The sequence below is a fragment of the Phascolarctos cinereus genome, unplaced genomic scaffold (genome assembly GCF_003287225.1).
Source record: "Phascolarctos cinereus isolate Bilbo 61053 unplaced genomic scaffold, phaCin_HiC Scaffold_2;HRSCAF=192, whole genome shotgun sequence".
In the NCBI taxonomy this organism is placed as follows: Eukaryota; Metazoa; Chordata; class Mammalia; order Diprotodontia; family Phascolarctidae; genus Phascolarctos; species Phascolarctos cinereus.
Genome location: NW_027555625.1, coordinates 109,549,357 through 109,569,041, shown reverse-complemented (window position 1 = coordinate 109,569,041; position 19,685 = coordinate 109,549,357). Strand labels below are relative to the sequence as shown.

Sequence of the window (19,685 nt, the reverse complement as noted above, 5' to 3'; positions counted from 1 at the left end):
TCAAATGCTATTGTGCTATAAGAAATGACAAGCAGAATGGTTTTGGAGAAACCTGGGAAGACTTGTATGAACTGATGCAAAGAGAATTGGGCAGAACCAGGAGAACATTGTATGCAGTAACAGCAATGTTGTAAGGATGATCACCTGTGAAAGACTTAGCTACTCTGATCAAGGTAATGATCCAAGGCATTTCCAAAAGATTAATGGTGAAAAACGCCGTTCACCTCCAGAGAGAAAACTGATGGACTCTGAGTGTAGATTGAAGCATACTTTTTAAAACTTAAAAAAAAAAATTCTTGTTTTTGTGTATGTTTTCTTTTGCAATAAGGCTAATAAGGAAACATGTGTTTGCATGACTTCACATGTCTAGTTGATTTCAAATTCCTTGCCTTTTCAATGGGTGGGGGAGAGGTGGGAAAGAGGGAGTGAATTTGGAACTCAAAATTGTAAACAATAAACGCTAAATTTTTTTTACATGTAGTTGGGAAATATTTAATGAAATAACATATTAAAAACAGCAACAACAACAAAAGAGCATTGAATTTGGAGTCCAAAGATCTGAGCTCAAGTTCTGGCTTTGCCATTTGCTAGCTCTGTGACTGAGGGCAAGTCATTTTACTTTTCTGATCCTCAGTTTCTTTATCTGTAAAATGGGAATGATAATCCTTTTGCGATCTGCCTCAAGGGCAAGTTATGAAAGAAGTACTTTATAAACTGTAAATGTAAATATGTGCCATTATTCTTGGAAGTACCTAGATAAACAATTAGTAAACACTCAATAAATAGTTGTGGATTGACTTACAATCCACCAAAGAAATTAATCTCTATGGGGAGAATTTGATAGGCTGGCAGGGGAGAGTGTTTTGGTTAAGGAGATACTACTGATGTCCCTCAGATTACACTAAGAGGTGGCCATCTACTCCTGGCTGTATTCCTGACTCTCTGGACTGTGCAACCAGGCCACTAGGCCCTCTTGGGTACCTTCAAGTCCCTGTCACGTACTTCCCTCCTTCAGCTCCCTTTTATGTGCTAGCTTCCCTCAGTATAATAAAAAAGCTCCCTGAAGGCAGGGATCATTATTATTTTTCCTTGTTTCTGTATCCCTAGCCCTTAGCTTAGGGCCTGGCACAAAGTAAGAAGAAACATTTAAGAAATGCTTATTGCCTGCCTACTTATCAGAGGGCGACTAGTTTGGCCACGTACTTTACATAAGAGGTAAGTGAGAGGTGGACTGATTTCTCTAATTATTTGACCTGAGGCAAGTCACTACACTTCGGTGCATTTCAGTTTCCCAATCTGCAAAACAAAGGTGAAACTTTATTTTATCTCCCATGGACATAATGAGGATGTGTGAAGTTAGCAGACGGGAAAGTGTTTTGAGAAGTAAGAATGTCACATCACCAATAGCTAAAATCTTCTATTAAATGCATTGGCACCTTGAGTGAGCTACAGGTGGTTGAGATGCTTTGGTGAAGGTGAGCACTCAGAGTTCCTGGCTCATATCCCTAGAGTTGTAACTAGGGTAGGACATCTAGGGCTTTCCCCCACGCACCAATCTTGGTCTGAGTCTTTTAGACTTTAGTTTCCTCAGCTATAAAATGGGTATATGTGTGAGGTATGAATTAGATTTTTTTTTTCCTAAGGTCCCTTCCAGGTCTGAGTCTTAAGATCCCTTGCAGGGCATCACAGGCATTAGAAGATAAAGGAAGACTCTAGGGTTAATTCAAGGAAGGAGGGAGGGATTATGGTGTGATGTGCTACACAGATCACTGTCCTGAGTTCTGCATAAGACTGCCAGTGACTATGGAATTGTAGACAAATCGCCTAGTTTCTCAGACATCACTTTTTTTATCTGTAAAGTGAATGTGATTAGACCAACTGTTCTCTTAAGTCCCTTCCTCAATTCCATAGTTCTATTTTCATAGTTCATCTTTCTGGAAGTGGGTTGTCCAAGTTGCTGATCACATAGACCGAATTTGTTTAAGCCCACGCTGGCTCCCTGGCTACCACCCAGCACCTCTCCCCCATGTCTTTTGGTCTAAGGAGGTCTAAGGAATGTAATTTCAACGTTGTTATTAGCCTATTCTGATGTCAAACAGAATTAGAAAGTCACAACTACTACAACAGAATCTGCAATGCCAAGGCCAAGGAATGATGGGTTTGGGATTATTCCTGTCATTGCTTCCTGCGAGTAGCACAGATAATTGAGAAATGGCTCTAGTACCCTGCTGAATGAAGGAGGAAGTTGGAGTTGTTAGGAAGTCAGCCTGGATTTTTTGCTCAGGCACATATGAGCTCTCTTTATGAGCACTACAGACCTAACCACACCTAATAAGACTAAATGCTGGTAGAAATGGCAAGCTGCAAATGTAAAATCTAAACAAGTGTATTGCGTGTCTTCAGCGGCATATCATTCAGCTCTGGAGTGAGGACCTGGGATGGCAAGTCCTTAGCAGGTAGGAGAGAGACAAAGAAGGGGAGTGAATCAGACACATTCTTAGCATTCTTTGCACTTGTGTCCTTGTCTTATTATTAGTAAGATGCATGGCCCAGCTGAATTATCTCCTGATCAAGTGATGTGTAAGCTACTGCATTGTAGTTATACTCCAATGTAGATATGCATAGACCCAGCACCAGTATGTTGAACAGGTGACCCCTGGCTTGATATAACTGGAGAACTACTGGGGAGGTCACTTCTATAAAACAAGCAAGCAAACAAACAAAAGCCTCCATACTAGCCTGAAATTCCACCGTTAAATCCCGATTTGAGGAGCCTCTATTAAAATGCAAGTGAGAGGCATCAGCAGGAGGGACAGAGAGCCGGCTTCTGAGAAGGAAGACCTGAGTTCAAGTCTCATCTCTGACACATAAGGGCTGTGTGACCTTGGGAACACTAACCTTTCAGTGTCCCAGAGCGCTCTTTAAGACCATAAGCTGCTGAGCAGCAATGGCCAATGTGCAATGTTAGAGGGAATTTCTTCACTGGGAATTCCTTGAACCAAGGAAATCACAAATCAGTAAAAAAAAAAAATCTACAAACAACTCTGAGATACCATTTTGAACCATTCTCATTCATACCTTAAGAGTAAATCTTTGGGTAAGATACCATATTGAGTTATTCTCATTCATAGCTCTGTATGAAGCAGCACTTGGATTAGGTGCCATGGTGGATAAGAGTGTTGGACTTGGAGTCAGGAAGACCTGTGTTCAAATTCTGCCTCTGAAACTAGCTGTTCTAATGGGGGCAAATAAGTTAACCTCTCTGAGCCCCTTAGGACTTATCTATTAGGTCAAGGCTGAGATTTTTTGTGACTTGACTTCCTAATTTTAAAAATATTCTCCCCTTCCCCCCACTCCCATTTGGGTGAATGAGTTTATTGGCCCCTTTCCTAAGAGCAGGTTTAAGACAAAATAGCTATAACAAAGCACTGGACATTTGGGTGGGAAAGATATCAACTGGATTATAGAATCATAGATTTTGAGCTGGAAGGTTATCTTAGAGGTCATTTAGTCTAACCCCCATTTTACAGATGAAGAAACTGAGGCTCAGATTTGCCTCAGGTCTCACAGCTAGTTAACTGACAGAAGCATGATCAGAACTCAGGTGCTGTGGCTAGTAGTCATCCTCCTTGCCACTGAACTACTGGAGACAAAGGAGGCAGAGAGGGAGGGTGCTGAAGACAAACCTTGTGATTTTCAAGACTACGCCTTGGGCTGGGTCTATGCACATGCACCCTTTATGTGGCCAGGTGTGTGTGGCTGTGTATTGCTATGTACATTTGGGTAGAATCTCTTTTAAAATCCATTGAACCTGTTAGTTTAAGTCTTCCTGGAATCTCTGTCCTAACTCCTTAGAGAGATCTCATGCAAAATGGGGGCAGAGAAGGAGCGAAAGGGAACATTTAAGCTTTTGGTCACAGGGTTCCTACAGAGCAGGATTTCTAGAGGACAAGTTCTGTCATTTGGCCCTTGGGCCAGGTCTGAATTCACGTACACTTTACCTCAGGTAGTCATGACTCTGCTCTTCCTGCTAAGTTTCTTTTCTTCAGCAACATATAACCCCCTTTTTCTAGTTCACTAACCTCAGTGGTAGCTCTCACCATGTTAAACAACGGTCTGATTTGGCATGGAAAAAAGCAGTCAATTGTTTCCTTTAAATCTTAATGTTTTAGGCCCCGGGAACATTGCAAGTAACTCTCTATTTAATGAGAAGACTTCTGGTGAAACGTAGGTAAGATCTTAAAGACTTTAATTGCTCCCTGGGGAAAGCTGTCAGGGTTAAATAACCACATTCCCGTTGTGTACTAAAAGCAGAGTGCAAAAACAAAGCCAAAAGTGAACAGCGGACTCGGAACCAGAAAAAGTCACAAAATCTGGTGGATGAAACTTCAGAGAATTTGGAGAACAGTTTGCTCTGGGGTGGAGAGTTGTCCATTTCCTATTCTGCTTGGCATGCAAAATGAGAGCAATACCCCCCAAACCCTCAAATCAGTGACCTGTTTTCTGGATCCCATTGGCTTTCCCTTCAGCGTCCAGGTTTTGGCTCTCTTTTTCTCTCACTTCTTCTTTTTTTTTTTTTGGTCTATTCTCCTTCCCAAATCCCAAAATTCTCTTCTCTTCTCTTCCTCCCATTGTACTCTGCTATTGTTAAATAAGGGGAAAACCTTTCCTGTTACTTTCCTTTACTCACTCCATTCCAATCTACTGGGCCCACCTGTTCTTCCCCAGTTATGTGACACTACATCTCCTGACTCTTGCCTTGTCCTTGCTCAGGATCTAGTCTAATCATCTTATTTCCTGATGAAGAAAATGGAGCCCAGAGAGGTTTAGTTACTTGCCTGAGGTTGGGTAGAGATAAAATTTGAACCACCATCTTCTGACTCCAGAGCCACCTGTCCCCTTTTTATCCTCTTAGAATTCCTAGCTTCCTTTAAAGTTTAGCTCAAGTACTGTCTCCTATAGGAATCTTTCCCTGACTCCACTTCCACCCCCTTAATAATGCCTTCCATAAGAAATTACTCTGTATTTACCTTGTATATATTTTAAATTTACTCTTATATGTATATGCTGTTTCCCTCCAATGAAATTTAAGCTGTTTGGACTAGGAAGGAAGGAAGGAAGGATAAAAATGAATATTTATTAAGCACCTACTATATACAAAAGACCATACAAATATCTCATTTGATCTTTACAACAATCCTGGGAGGCAGTGGCTATTAGTATCCCCATTTTACAGGTGAGGAAATTGAGGCAGAGTTTTTTTTTTTAAGTGATTTGCCCAGTGTCACACAGCTGGGCAGGATTTGAGCCCAGGTCTTCCTGCCTCCAGGCCCGGAAGTCTATCCACTGTGCCACTGGGTGCCAAGAGATCCTTTCAGTTTTTGAATCTGTATGCCCAGAACTTAGCTCAGTGATTGGTGAGGCTTAATTAAATAAATGAAAAGGATAACACACCCATCATGAGTTCTTCCTATTATGTAGTAAGGGAGAGCCATCACACATTGCCAAGAACACCAAGTATTTAATTTGCCTCAAGGCTGTAATCATAGGAGCACAGATTTAGAGGTGAAAAGGTTTTGAAAGACCATCTAGTCCACTTTGCAGATGAGAAAACTGAGAATCCAGAGGGTAGAATGGATTACCCAAGGTCACCGAGGTAGTAAGGAGCAGAGGCAGAATTCAAACCCAGGTCCTTTGACTCCAAATTCAACATCATAATAAAAGTGAACTCCAGAATAAAACCAAATTGGGTGTTTATTTCAAAGTTACACAATTTTGAAAGTAACTCAAATTATATGTCACAAAAGTAAAAAAAAAATTTAGAAAGCTTAAGAATCATGACAAACATTACTTGTTGAATGTGAAACTAATTGGGGGCATGTCAATGTTACTAAATATATGAAAGAAGTTTCAACTGAACACAGGACAGGCATTCTCACAAGTTCAAGAGCATCCCTAAAAAATCACTCAAAATTAGTCCCACTTAGAAACTACTCCTCCCTACAGTACCTATGCCTTGCTGCCTCTGGGATGAAAAGGTGTCTCAGGAGAGAGGCCACGTGTTCTCTGTAACCCAAAGCCTTCCTATCTGTCCTCCCTCCTTTTCTCCCAAGTAGTCATCTTCAGTCAGACTTGCTGATGCTTCTAATTCAAGAGCTTCTCAAAGTTGACATCTGCCTCCCTCCCAAAGTGCCCGCTGTCGTGACCCAGTATAACTGGGTTTGGGAGGTCGTGCCCCGAGAATGAAGTGAGAAAAATGGAGACAATGACAGGCCACAGTTGAGTCCAGGACAATTCTGTTTTTTCTTGATGTGACTTAGGCCTGAATTGGGAAGTATTTGGCTGTCGGAGAGGGCAGATAAACGTTAAGGATTGGTGTAGTCCCAGACCTCAAACTTGTAACTTAGCTTGACCTTTCCATCAGGTTCTTTTGTGCAATACTGCTGGACATTTAGTAATGAGAAAGGAAATGGAGGGAGGATATCAGTTCAACCATATGTCAACTCTGGCATATAAAATGACAGGAGTGGAAGAACGGAGGCGTGTATCCAGTCGGGGATTGGAAGAATAACAAAACGTACTGTAAACTTAAAGAACGTGTGTGCCTTATAGGGCTGATGTGGGTGATCACATTCCACTGTAGGACAGAAAGGGGGTAAGTGTGTGCATATGGAAATGGGGAAATGGCTTGGGCTGAGGAAGTGACTTGACTGATTAGAGTTCTAAGTGGAGTCGCTACAGTATAACCATGAAGATCAAAATTCAATTTGCAATAATCACAATGGTCCCTTGGATTATTTCTGCCCACAAAGGACACAAAGTACTCTCAATTCTACTGACCTTATTTATCCTCAGGAGCTGACTTCAAAATACTTTCAAATCTATTTTCACAACAGTGGTTTCAGCTAGGCAGGGTGCCCTGTAAAACGCCCCCCCCCCCCCCCCCCCCCCCCCCGATAAATAAGATTCCTGAGGCACTGAGAAATGACTTTCCTGACCATGTCCTTCACTTCCTGCGGCTCCTGATTGCCTCTAGGGTATTTAAACCATCTTTTGCCTCCATTCTTACCTAGTCTTTAATTGCTGAATGGGCTTTGCCTCACAAACACAGGCTTGGGAAAGGCCTAAGCTTAAAAAGGCCAGGGTCTCCCACTGCATCCTTGGCCATCTACAGTCCTCTTGACCTATGTCTTGCCATTGGAGTCCGATAACTCTGGAGGAGAAAGTGAGGTTGATGACTTTGTACAGCCCTTCCTCACTTAAATCCAACTCACTTGCAAGTCAAGACATCATCCTCTTGATGTCTTTGGGTCCTCTTTGAGAATGAAAGGCAAACAACAACAAACACCAATTGCCTCTGGGACAAGATATAAATTCCTTGGCTGGACATATAAGACCTTTCCCAATATGGCTCTTATCTACCTTCCCAATCTTATTTTGTTCTATTTCCCTTCACAAACTCTGCATTCCCATCTAATGAGATTACTTAACACTTGACCTTATACCTCTTTGCATGGGCACCTATCGTTCCCGTGCCTAGAAGACACTTTCCCCCTCATTTCTACCTTTTAATATCATTTTCTTCCTTCAGGGCTCAGCTCGGGGACCACTTGCCCCGTGAAGGTCTCCCTAATTTTGCTAGCTGTTAGTGCTGTCTTCCTCCTCCATGCATCATATGTTGACTTGTCTATGTATTTCCATCTCCTCAACAGAATTTAAGTTTCTTGAAGGCAGGCATTATTTCCATTTTTGTCTTCCTAGTACAGTATTGTAGTAGTAAGTACGTATGAAAAGTTTGTTAAACTGGTGAAATTAATTGCCTAAGGTCACTCAGCTAGTGAGTAGAAGGGCCAAGACCAGAACTCTGGTCAGAACGTTAAGTCTCGCACAACACATAGCATGTTACACTCTCCAGGAGGGGGCATAATAAGACTAGAGAGATAAGTGGGGGTCAGGTTATAAAGGGCTTTAAAAGCTAAACAAAGGATTTTACATTTGATGCTAGAACGAAACTGGAATTGATTGAATAGGGGGTTGGCATGGTCAAATATACACTTAATGATAATTGCTTTGCAACTCTGGAGGATGGACTGGAGTAGGGAGAGATTTGAGACAGATCAATTAGGAGGCTGTTATAGTCATTAGGTGAGAGGTGGTACACTAAGGTGGCAGCTGCACAAAAAGAATGAAGGAATTGCTTTTGAGAGCTGCCATGGGAAAAAAATGGCAAGATTTGGTAACTGATTAAATATACGAGGTAAGGGAGAATGAGGAGTTAAGGATTGCACCAGAGCAGATAGGTAGTGCAGTGGATAGAGCACTGGTTCTAGAGTCAGGAAGACCTGAGTTCAAATCCAACCTCAGACACTTGCTAGCTGTGTGACCCTGGGCGAGTCACTTAATCCTATTTGCCTCAGTTTCCTATAAAATGAGCAGGGGAAGGAAATGGCAAATCACTCCAGTTTCTTTGCCAAGAAAGCCCTAAATGGGGTCTTGAAGCATCAGAGTCAGATACGACTGAACAATGTGAATCTGGGAGATTGGAAGGAGGGGGATGTCTTTTATAGAGGTAGGGAAGTTTGGGAGAGGGGACTGTTTGGAGTTAAAGAGTTCAGCTTTGGACATGTTGAGTTTGAGATATCCCTGGGGCATCTAGTATTAAATGTCCAATAAGCAGTTAGTGATGCAGGAGAGAGACTGAGGCCAGATAAATAAATCTGTTCCTCAAAAGGGCAGTAGTGATAATTATACTCATGTGAACTAATGAGGTAATCAAGGGGAATGTATATATAGAGAAGACAAGTGGACCTAAGACACATTGAGGACTCCCCCCCACATCCTAGTTAGGAGATAAGATATAGATGATGAACTAGCAAAGGAGTTGGAACCAGGAGGAGATCCAGGACAGGGAAGTACCATGAAATGAATACTATAGAAGGGGCTTTTAGGCCAGAAAGAGGTTCCTACAGACCTCAGTGGTCAGAAAAGGCTTCATGGAGGAGATATATCTCAATAGAGTCTTGATGGGTTAGTAGGATTAAGTTGAGACAAGGAGAGCATTCCAGGTCAGGGAAAAACATGAGTAAGAAGTGCTTGACGTGTGCTCGGCAGACAGTGACCAAGTTGGCCTTATTGGACCACTGTGGCATATGTAGATATGCACACACATACACACTTACCCGTTATTCATTTTCTTTCTTCTTTTTACCCTAGTTACTACCACCTTCACTCTATTCATCCAAAATTGACAGAGGAAACCCAAGGGCATTGTAATGTGTCATAGTATCCCTTCTGGCTGTCAGGAAAGCAATGACGTAGTGATGTGGATCCAGAGCCATAACTAGAAATGGTTCTGCTTGGGGCAAGAGGCACAAAAAGAACCCTCAGTTCAGCTAGGGGCAAGGCTAGTAGCAGAGACCTTGGGATACTATAAGGCTGCTGCTAAGGATGTTGCCAATGCTAAGAGCAAGGGAGCAGAATGGGATCAGGCTGGAGAAGAAGTCATCTGAGTAATGACCCTTGGGGGAGTTACCACCTTGTAGCTTCCTGTTTTAAGTAATTATTCTTGGAAACCAAATGCTAATCTTATTTGTTTCTGTGCAGTTAAAGAAACTAAAAGTGCTATCTGTGCTCCTGTAGATTTTAGAGCCCTAGGGCAAAGCTCTGTTTGCACCATCCTAGTTGCTTCTCTGGTAGACTGAAACCTGCTTTCTTCCACTGTGATACCAGATTCTTTCCCTACCAGTTAACTGCCTTGGAAGCAGGATCCCACTCTCCAGCCCTTTGTGACTCATTCCCTGACAAACTGAGACTGTGGATTGAAGGTGGGCTTGCCTTATGCTGAGAGCTCTGCATGCCACATTCCCTTTTACTTTCACCCCAAAAAGCTGTAATTGGTGCTCAGTCTTGGTTTTCCCTGCAGACGCAAACACATGAGTAAGTGTTAATTTGAACATTTGCAACTAATAAACGGCTTCCCATTGGTCCACACGCAATGTGGCGGGTTTGAGAGACACTGGATCCCTTGAGGTAGGTACTAGAACAGAGGTTGAGAGTTTACAGTGAAGCAGGAACTGACTCTGGCTCTGCTTTGGAAAAGGTAGAGATTATTCTAAGCCCAGGCAGAGGTAGTTGTAGCCACTAGTAAAGAGCAGGTCGAAAATAAATAGCAGGAGTCTGAAATCCATAGCCAAAGGCAAAGCTCCCATTTCAGAGGAGCTTCAGGCACATCTGGATGAGCTTTCCATTTCCATAGAAGTAAAAACTCACTAACTCTGAAAGAAAAGAATTTTAAAAATAATAACAAAACAGGCAATGTGGTCTCTCTCCATAAGAAATCCGTTTATACAGCATCAACTTTCAAGCCTGGTCTCGTGACTCAGGTGAAATTTGCCAGCCTATATTCCTACCCTTTTACCTGGACCTCACTCTAGTTTGATTTTTTTTTAAACTTGAGAGAATAAATGGGGGAAGAGGGATAAAGTAAAAAAAAAAATTAGCAAGTGGAAATCAGATTTGTGAATGTATCACAATTTGGTTGCAAAGCAAACTTTCACAGGCAGTTTACAGTTCCCCCCCCCCCCGTAATTGTCTTTTCTAACTCTACATTTTTTCAGCTCCCTGTAGACAGTTTAAAAATTGGACAGAGGGAAAACATCCTCAGCTTTTTCACCTTTCAAAGAAAAAAAATGTTTCCAATCACATCATCTATTGCTTAGCTCATCCTCACTGACCATGGTTTATTCATTTCGGTCTTTTTTACAATCCTTGGAACATTAAAGATGAAAAAAGGATAGGGTAAAGCCCTTTGTCCTCTCTGACTCTATCCTTTTGTCTCCATGTCGTTCTCTCTCTCTCCCTTCCTCCTTCTCTCCTTCTGTGCCTTCCTCCCCCGCTAGACTCACTGAATACCCACTCAGCACCCAATCCATCTGTGTAGTGTTCAGCACCTTGGGCAAGCCACACTCCAATATCACACACAGCAGTCACACCCCGGATTCCATTTGGAGCCTTGTTTCAGCACCCTTGGGCAGTGTGTGCACACAGAGCACCTGGGGTTCTTTCAGCTCCTTGGATGATCTTTTATTTTAGCAACCCTGGGCAAGACCACAAACAGAGTGAAGGCTGCAGAGCCAGACCTGACCTCTTTTTGTTTAGTTATTTGGAAAGGGGCATCTGTGGGAGAGTCAAGTTTCCAGGCCAATAGTTTAGGAACTTGTCTTTCCTTTCCTTTCCTTTCCTTTCCTTTCCTTTCCTTTCCTTTCCTTTCCTTTCCTTTCCTTTCCTTTCCTTTCCTTTCCTTTCCTTTCCTTTCCTTTCCTTTCCTTTCCTTTCCTTTCCTTTCCTTTCCTTTCCTTTCCTTTCCTTTCCTTTCCTTTCCTTTCCTTTCCTTTCCTTTCCTTTCCTTTCCTTTCCTTTCCTTTCCTTTCCTTTCCTTTCCTTTCCTTTCCTTTCCTTTCCTTTCCTTTCCTTTCCTTTCCTTTCCTTTCCTTTCCTTTCCTTTCCTTTCCTTCCCCCTCCTCCTCCTCCTCCTCCTCCTCCTCCTCCCCTCTTCCTTCCTCTATACTATAAACATCCTTGTTTTTTCCTGATAGTATTTGAACCTGGTGGAATGTATGTCAGGAGATGTTTTCTTTTTCTTTTTTTAAGGGGAAGGATGATGGCAGCATCTCCAGCTCTTGTGGGCGGAGTTGTGGGTTAAAGAAGGTTGTTTAGCTTGCTAGTGTCCAGTAAGTTGTTCTGTGATACAAAATAATGCTGGAAATTCAGTTAAGAAAGCCAAGGCCAGAAAGAGGATTGTGATTTGTCTACTGCAATGACTCAGTGTCCAGGCTCTAAATAGCACAAAGGACTCTGGGTCATTAGTCCCACTTCTCTGGCAGCTGGATACCACTGATAGGATGACTCACCTCTACATGAGACTTCTTCCAAGCCCTTGCACATCAGAAGCCCTTGAATATGGGATAGTTTTGGCCAATGGGAAGAAAGTGTGTGTGTATCTGTCTGTCTGGGGTGGGGGCCATTTGCTGTCCTCTTGAGTGCTGGCCAGGATAAGGGGGAGGAGGTTTCCATAAAAAAGTATTGTTTAGGTGGAAAGACTATGCTTCAGCTACGGGAAAGACTGATCGCTCAAGCTGAAAAGGGGTCAACACAAAGGGTTAAAGGGGTGTTGAATGCTGGTGGAAGTGCTTGTGTTTACTCCAGCTATTTGACAGGCCTTAGAGACTTGTGGTTAATATGGGCATATTAAGTGTGAGGTTATGCCTTGAACTTGTGGTAGGTTTCTCAAGCAGTCTAAGCTTCACTGCTTCTAAAACTTGGATTTTGCTGGCTAAGACCTTCTTCTCACCTCATTACTATTGCCAGCTGAACAGAGGAAGATATTTGCTTGCCCTCACCACCTCCTCCTGAATAAACTTGATGGCATGTTCTGATCTGGGGGACTGAACTACATGGATAGTTGGATGAGTAGACCTAAGTGGCCAAAGCTAGAGAAGAGAATTTTGAAGGAGGCAGAGTTTGCTATTAGTGATCCTGCCTTCTGATGTCTGTACCCTTTCCTCCTTCCTCCTTCCAATGTCTAGTGTCCTTTTTGTGTTCTCCGCCAATCAAACCCTGCTTTCAGAAGAGGATTAGAGAGACAATGTGAACAGAGTACTTAGACTCTACCTGCTGTGTTGCTGTTTGTCCTTCGTTCTGGAAAAGGACCATAACATCAGAAAGGTGACTTGCAAGTGAATTGGATTTGAGTGAGGGAAGGCTGTGCAAAGTCACCAGTCTCACTTTCTCCTTTGGAGCCATCTGGGTCTAGTGGCAAGATATAGATCAGGATGTCTGGAGATAGCCACCTTGCCTGCTTTAAACTCAGTCAAGAGACACGGGTCCAAGTTCTGGCTTGGGTACTTCCTAGCTCTATGACTAGGAGCAACTCACAAACATCTTCTTTGATCTGCAGTTTTATCATTGGTAATATGGGGGAATCATAGTACTTGTGCTAGCTACCTCCAAGGATTGTTTAAGGAAAATACTTAAAGGGCTAAAAAAAAAGGCCAATTGTTATAATACTTTATTGGTGTGGTAGATAGGGATCTGGGTTTAGCATCAAGAAGACCCAGATTCATATCCTGCCTCTGAAAGATTCCAGCAATGTGACTCTGTAGAGAATCACTTAACCTTCAGGTGCCTCATGTCACTCCCTACAAATTTCAGTTTTGTAAAATGGAGGGAGTTCCCATACCAGGAGCTCCCCGCACTACATGAAGTGAAAGATCCTTCAAGTATTTATGTTTGAATTTATTCTTTTACCTCTCCTGGGGGTATTTTATTTGAAGTATTACCTCCCATTTATAAATAAAAAAAATTTTGTTTCTTTAGAAAAACAATCGTCAATGAGTAAGCAGGGGAGATTTTTTTTTGAGGTGGGGGTTGCAAATCGGGTCAGAACCAAGACAAGGCATTTGTGTGTATTAGACAAGGTTTTGAAAATCGTGCTGCTGGGCATTTGAAAATTGCATCTCCTTTGTGTTGCTAGCCACTGGAGGGTTAGAACCTTCATTGTAACATGTGACTTGGCTTATCATAAAATAAATAGCTTATGCATCTCGGAGAGTAGAACTTTCTGGCATTAAAATGTTTGGGGTTTTTTTTGTCATAGAAAGCATGATCAAAAAGTATCTCTAGTTGTGTGAGCTCTAGGTTCTTGCCTCCCTTGTTTATCCTTAGTCTAACTTCTAGGTGGGATTCCTTTCCACAGTCCTCTTGAAATTACACCTCATAGGTGGCCAGCCTGCAGCATAGGTGGCCAGCTCTGTAAATAGCTTTAGAATATAGTTAGCTTGCTTTATTCAACCACTCTGGGATCCTAAACTCTTTCTTTAGTTCCTGGCAAACTTTTCACTACTTTCAGGGCAAACATCTTTCTTTCTCCCTGGCACCGTTTCATTATTGTGACCTTTTTAATGACCGGTCAGTGCCTGAGGTTCATTTATCCCCTGGGGGTAACTAAACTTTATACCAATACCCACCTCTGACTACTATAAGTTGTGAATTGAAAAGTATCTTCCATTTTTGCAAACTACTGGGTGGCCTCCGAAAGTCTCCTTCTACTTTGGATGACTTTGCTTGATAATGAAATTGATCTGCCTTGGTACAGGGCTAGGCACTGGATATTTGAAGACCTTGATCTGACCCAAAATGATGCCAAGTGAAGAACAAATTCCATATGGAGTTATTTCTCTCTGGGAATTGACTCTTACTTGAGGCACTTGAGGGAAAGTGGACAATGGAAATTTAAAAACACACACACACCCCAACAATTGGGGGTGTGGTAGTGGTGATTGTAGGGAGAATGGTTTATAGGGCATTTTGAAAAGATGCTCAAGAGAGGTGAGAATTCCTTGTTTAGACTGCCCTCAATCTGCCAGGGGTCTCCATAGCTGGAAAATGTTAACAAATGGCCTGAGGTGGAAGGAGGGAATCTAAGACTCTGGGGGATCTGGAAATTTACTGTTGCTGTTCCAGAAGGCTGTGGCTTTGGGTTCTGTGTGTGTGTGTGTGTGTGTGTGTGTGTGTGTGTGTGTGTGGGTGGCTCTTCTTTTATTTCCAGACAGTCTCTCTCCCACATTTCAGTCGGCATATAAATACCCATCAGCACCTCAGTCTCAGGGACTGTCCCAGACAGCTGTACTGACCACTGTGTATTGTATACGTAATGTAATACCATTAACCATAATGCTGTCACATGGTAGGAAAAGCACTACAGACTACTGTACCGGGAGGAAGGAGAGAAATGGCCAGCCTGGCCAGCTCTCTTTTATATAATCACCAACTCAAACTTGCATTTCTCTGAAAGCAAGAAAAACAACCCAGCCACCTTTTGATTACACTTTTACACAAATTAATGCAATTTTCTTTTATAACAGTATTTACTGTGGGGTTCAATTTGGTCCGGCAGGCACTGGGTAGTGGAAACCATGTTAACAGCATCCCTACTGGGAGAGCATACTCAAAGAGGAGGGGGAAGGAAAAAAAAAACCCAACAAAACTCCACACCTCACGCCTATACATCCTTGTATGCTGCTGCTGCTGCTGCTGCTGTTTGCTGCTGCTGCTACTGCTGCTACTGCTGCTGCTGCTGCTGCTGCTGCTGGGATAGGTTTAAGATGGCATCTTGGTGCCCTGCCACATTCTGTCTCCTTGGTACCGAAGCAGCTCTCTGTTTCTTGTCACTGAGTGGATGATGATTATCTGTACCAGGGTCTCAAGGGTGCTCAAGCTTTGCTGGCAATTGGAGCTGAGCTGCTTCAGCTGAAGGATTTTAAAAGCTGTACAAGGCCAAGGCACCATTACCGGTCACTTGCTGCATGATGCTTGTTGGAGAGGGGGTGGAGGGTGGCAAAAAGGGGCATTGGGGAGAAGGGGGAGAGGAGATGGGAGGGCATATGATAGCTCTATCCCCTCCCTTGTGCTCTCTCTCCTTCTGTTTCCCAACTCTCCTCTCCTCCCCTCCCCACCTTCCTGTGCCTTTTTAGCCACTGTACCCTTGCTGAGGAATGACAAGGTTATGTCAGTGTGGTCTGAGAATCTATTGATCACTGCCATCAAAGATCTGTGCAGGAGTTTAGGGATTTGGTGCTTTGCATAACACCCCACTCATCTCTGTTAACTCCTTCAGTCCCAGGCTTGTGTCACCTCCAAGGCTAGCTGTTTGCAAAACTTGGTAATTTCTGTGACAGCTGCTTTCCGAACTCTAGTCATAAGGCTGTCAAAACCATTGTAATTACGATTGTAACAGAGCTCAGGTGCGTGACCCTGCCAGCTAAGTAGGTGAGGGAAATGGGTAACATGCAGGGAGGGGGAAAAGGGCACCTAATCCCCACCCCCAGCACACAAACACCTGGACAGGTTTGTACTGTCCCCTGGAGGGACAGGGAACAAAAGGACCAAATATGTAGAAAGATCTTGTTGACCTCCACCCTCCTAACCTTGGGTTATTTCTCTTTCAGCCATTGGAAAATGGAAAGGCACCCTTGCACCATATACTTGGATTCTGACAGATATAACAAGTATCTGTGTGTGCATACACCACAACAGTCTTCCCCAAGGACTCTTGAGCAACGGGTACATCTCTAAAACCAAATAATGACTGATTGAGTTTTTCCCTTGGCATAATTGAAAGACATACACATATAAGATATTAGGATCACCATGGTCACTCTGGGCCTTAATAATGTTAGGACAGGGGAATCCTTAGGATATAACTTGTAGCCTCCAAATCCCAAACCAAACAAGCAATTCCAATTTATTTCCCTACCTTTCATTGTGAAGGTACAAAGGATGCATAGGTGAGGTTTCTGTTTTGGAGCTGGACAACCAGTTTAGAAAGCAGCTACCTGGAAGTCCGCTGTCCATACAGCTGCCGAAGTGAGATTCCTAAATCACAAGTCTGGCAATGCCACTCTCTTTCTCCAGATGTTCCAGGGGCCCCCTGGTGCATCTAGGATAATACACAAACCTTCAGTTTGGCATTTAAAGCTCTTTGCAATCTGACTCCAACCTCCCATTCCAGACTTATTACCTATTACTTCCCTTCATACACTCTCTGGGCCAGCCAAATTGGCCTATATGCGGTCCCTCACAGTAGATCCCAGCTCCTGTTTCCACGCTTTTGTAAGGGCTGACCCCCACACCTGGAAGTTGCTCCCTCCTTCCCTAGTTCTCTTCACTGTTCAGTTTAAGCCTTAACTTCTACAGGAGGCTTTTCTTGATCCCATTCAGTAGCTGTCTCTTCTCTGCCCCTGAAATAACCTTGAATCGACTTTGTATATATCTTTTATTCCCTTAAATGTGTGTATGTTGCTTCCCCACAGTAGAGTATGAACTCCTGTTTGGTTTCTGTTTTTGTATCCCTATTACTTAGTATAGTTCCTGGCATGAGGTAGATGCTTAATAAAAAAAAAAAATACTTGTTGATTGATTGAGTGATTGAAGCTGATCATGGAGAATTGCAACTTATTCAAAGCTTGGTGTTTTTTTGTTTTGTGGTCAAAAAGTTATCCAACTGGGAGCCACTAGCATGCGATGGGTTACTTATATCAGATCTCCTGGAACAGAGCCAAGAGGATCACTGAATTGGAACTGAGGATCCAGTCTATTGTGGAAATAGAAATTTGAGCATTGCCTTGATGTTGAGATCCAAGGAAGAAGGATAGTGCTGTCTAGTACAGAAGGGAAGAGGAAGAGAGCCATATCCCAGGCAGGAGAGAATGGTGTAAAGGAAGGAAGCAGTCATATTCATCCGTTCATTCATTCATTCATTTATCTGTTCACTCATTTATCCAGTCATAGGATCATAGACTTAGACCAGTAAGGGACCTCAAAGGCCATCTGGTCCAATCCTTTCATTAAAGCCTTTAAAGTTAAGTGCCTATAGTATATGCAAAGCACTGTGTTAGGCACTGGGGAAGGGATGCAAAGGTAATTAAGACAGGAAGGTACCTGTCCTGTGTTGCACAGAAAGCTGTTTGGAGAACTCTTGTGGAATCCAGTGAAATTTTACAAAGGGCAAAACACGTTTTTGAAGACAGAATGATGGTTCTCCACAATATTTTCTCTCTACCCCCTCCTCCATGTATTTTCGGATAGCTGAACCACTTGTGCATGGAGGGAGGCACCATTTCTGTTCTTGAGGCTGAATGCAAATGAAGTTTGGCCAGCACCAAGCTGAAATGATTGCCCAGGAGGAGAGCAAGTTATCTGCTAAGTTCAGCAGCAGGAGAGGGCTGCCAGTAGCTGAGCTGTGCCCTCCTCTCTGGGTGTCACTACAGCTAATGTACATCACTTTAGTGGCCCTCAAGGGGGCAGAGAATAAATTACCTGGCAGGAGAGGAAGGGAGAGGTGGAGGCTTTGAGGGAGAGAGTCAAGACCATAAAAAGAGAGGTTGGGGAAGAGGAGAGGAGGGGAGGAAAGGAAAGGGAAGGGGAGGGGAGGAGAGGAGAGAAGAGGAGAGGAGGAAGATCTCCCAGCCAGACGATTGCCAACCTCTCTTGGAATCCTAGCTCTTCATTCCCTGCTGTCCTAAAAGCCTCATTTGCTGAGGCTGACGAGACCCCTCTGCTGAGCCACACATGTTTCCCGTATTAGAGCATCAACTTTCAACACTTTGGGGGCTTAAAGTTTGGATTCCAGGCACTTATGTTTACAGTGTGACTCCAGCTCCCTCTCCTAACAGCTTTGAGGGACATTCGTGTTAGTGTTAAGGAGAACGGCTGCCTCAGGAGAGAGGGGAAAGCGGTATCTGGGCTGTATATTTGTAATGGGTAGTATTTGGCTCTCTTACTGTCTGACCTGTGGCCCTCAAATCCCAGAACTCTTATTTGAAACTGAACCAGCAGAGGGTCAGTGCTGGCTTACTTCCCAATCCTGACTGTATTTGCAGCCTACAGCAAAGGTGGAGAAAAAGCAGTGCGGTTTTTTACTTTTTTTTTTTCCAATTTTAATACTGTTTTCAGAGTTCTGGGGAAGAAATTTTGAGTGATTCTCCTGGACCTGCTTTGTCCAAACATGAGGGTCTCTTTCCCCCAAGTATCGTTCCATCACAGGATGACTTTACTCATACCATCACTTCTTTCTAGACAACAGATTAGGGAATGAAGGGGCCAAGGAGACAGGGAAGTCATTATCAGCCAATCTGAAATCAGGGGTGAGAGAGAGAAGGAGAGAAGCAAGATGAAGTCGACAATTCCAATGAAAGGATTTCTTTTCCAAGTAATGCAGATTAGACAAGAAATAGGTAGCCCTCTGTGTGGGGATTCAGGGCAGTGAGATATTACACACATGTACACCTATTGCTCGTGGGGTGCAAGCAGGTGTGTGCAGGGCTGTGAGATGTTACATGTATGTACATGCACGTGCCTGCTTGTACCCCATGAGCAATAGGTGTATATGTGTGTAATACAGTCCAGAACAGGGGGAAGGAGGAACTTGAAAGTAACTTCAAGCTTTTCTACAAACAAACAAATAAAAACCTGGAAACAAACCCCCAAACCTCAGAAATGCTCCCCAGCCTCAGAGTTTCACTTCTGTCAGATATTTTCATTTCCCCTTTACCTTCTTGTTGCTTTTCAGAACACCTTAGGAGTGAGGGGCCATTCCTCCTTGGCTGTCTCCTGCCTCTGCCAGTTCTGCTGCTGCTTTATGATCTCGCCGTTTTAATGAGAGCACAATCAATAACCATGGAGAGGTGCTGAAGACATTACAAAGGAACTAACCTTTAACAAGTCAAATCCAGATGAGGTGCAAACTGGACGGACAAGAGGATTAAAGTATTTATGGCAAAATATTAGAAACATGGGTAGAATTAGTTCTCATGGTGTTAAATATTTTACTTTTGGCAAGTCAGTATTTAAAGATCTTTCATCCTTGTTTTGCTTAAAAGTATTACAATAAGCCCTGGATTTTTCACAGTTATACTTGTATATTTTCACAGCTGTTTTAATCAGAAAAATTAATGTGCTTTTGATAGCTTGGAAATCTATCATTGGCAAATGCTTTACAAAAATGTGTTACACAGCAGAGTGGAAATCCTCAACATTATATATTTTGCCTATTTGAAATTCACAGAATTTCCCCTAAATATTTTCTTGAGTAAATTAATCTAACAACTCCGGGCCATCTTCTTGGACAA

The 19,685-nt window shown here is 43.0% G+C and overlaps 1 long non-coding RNA gene across 1 annotated transcript; it reads right to left on the bottom strand.

Moving 5' to 3' along the window:
• Positions 1-14,934: 14,934 nt before the first annotated feature.
• LOC110215109 (uncharacterized) lies at positions 14,935-19,313 on the bottom strand. The gene is made up of 3 exons (XR_002326426.2): positions 19,109-19,313; positions 16,313-16,495; positions 14,935-15,323 (listed from the first exon to the last, which is right to left on the bottom strand). It is a non-coding gene; the product is annotated as an uncharacterized LOC110215109 (long non-coding RNA).
• Positions 19,314-19,685: the final 372 nt, after the last annotated feature.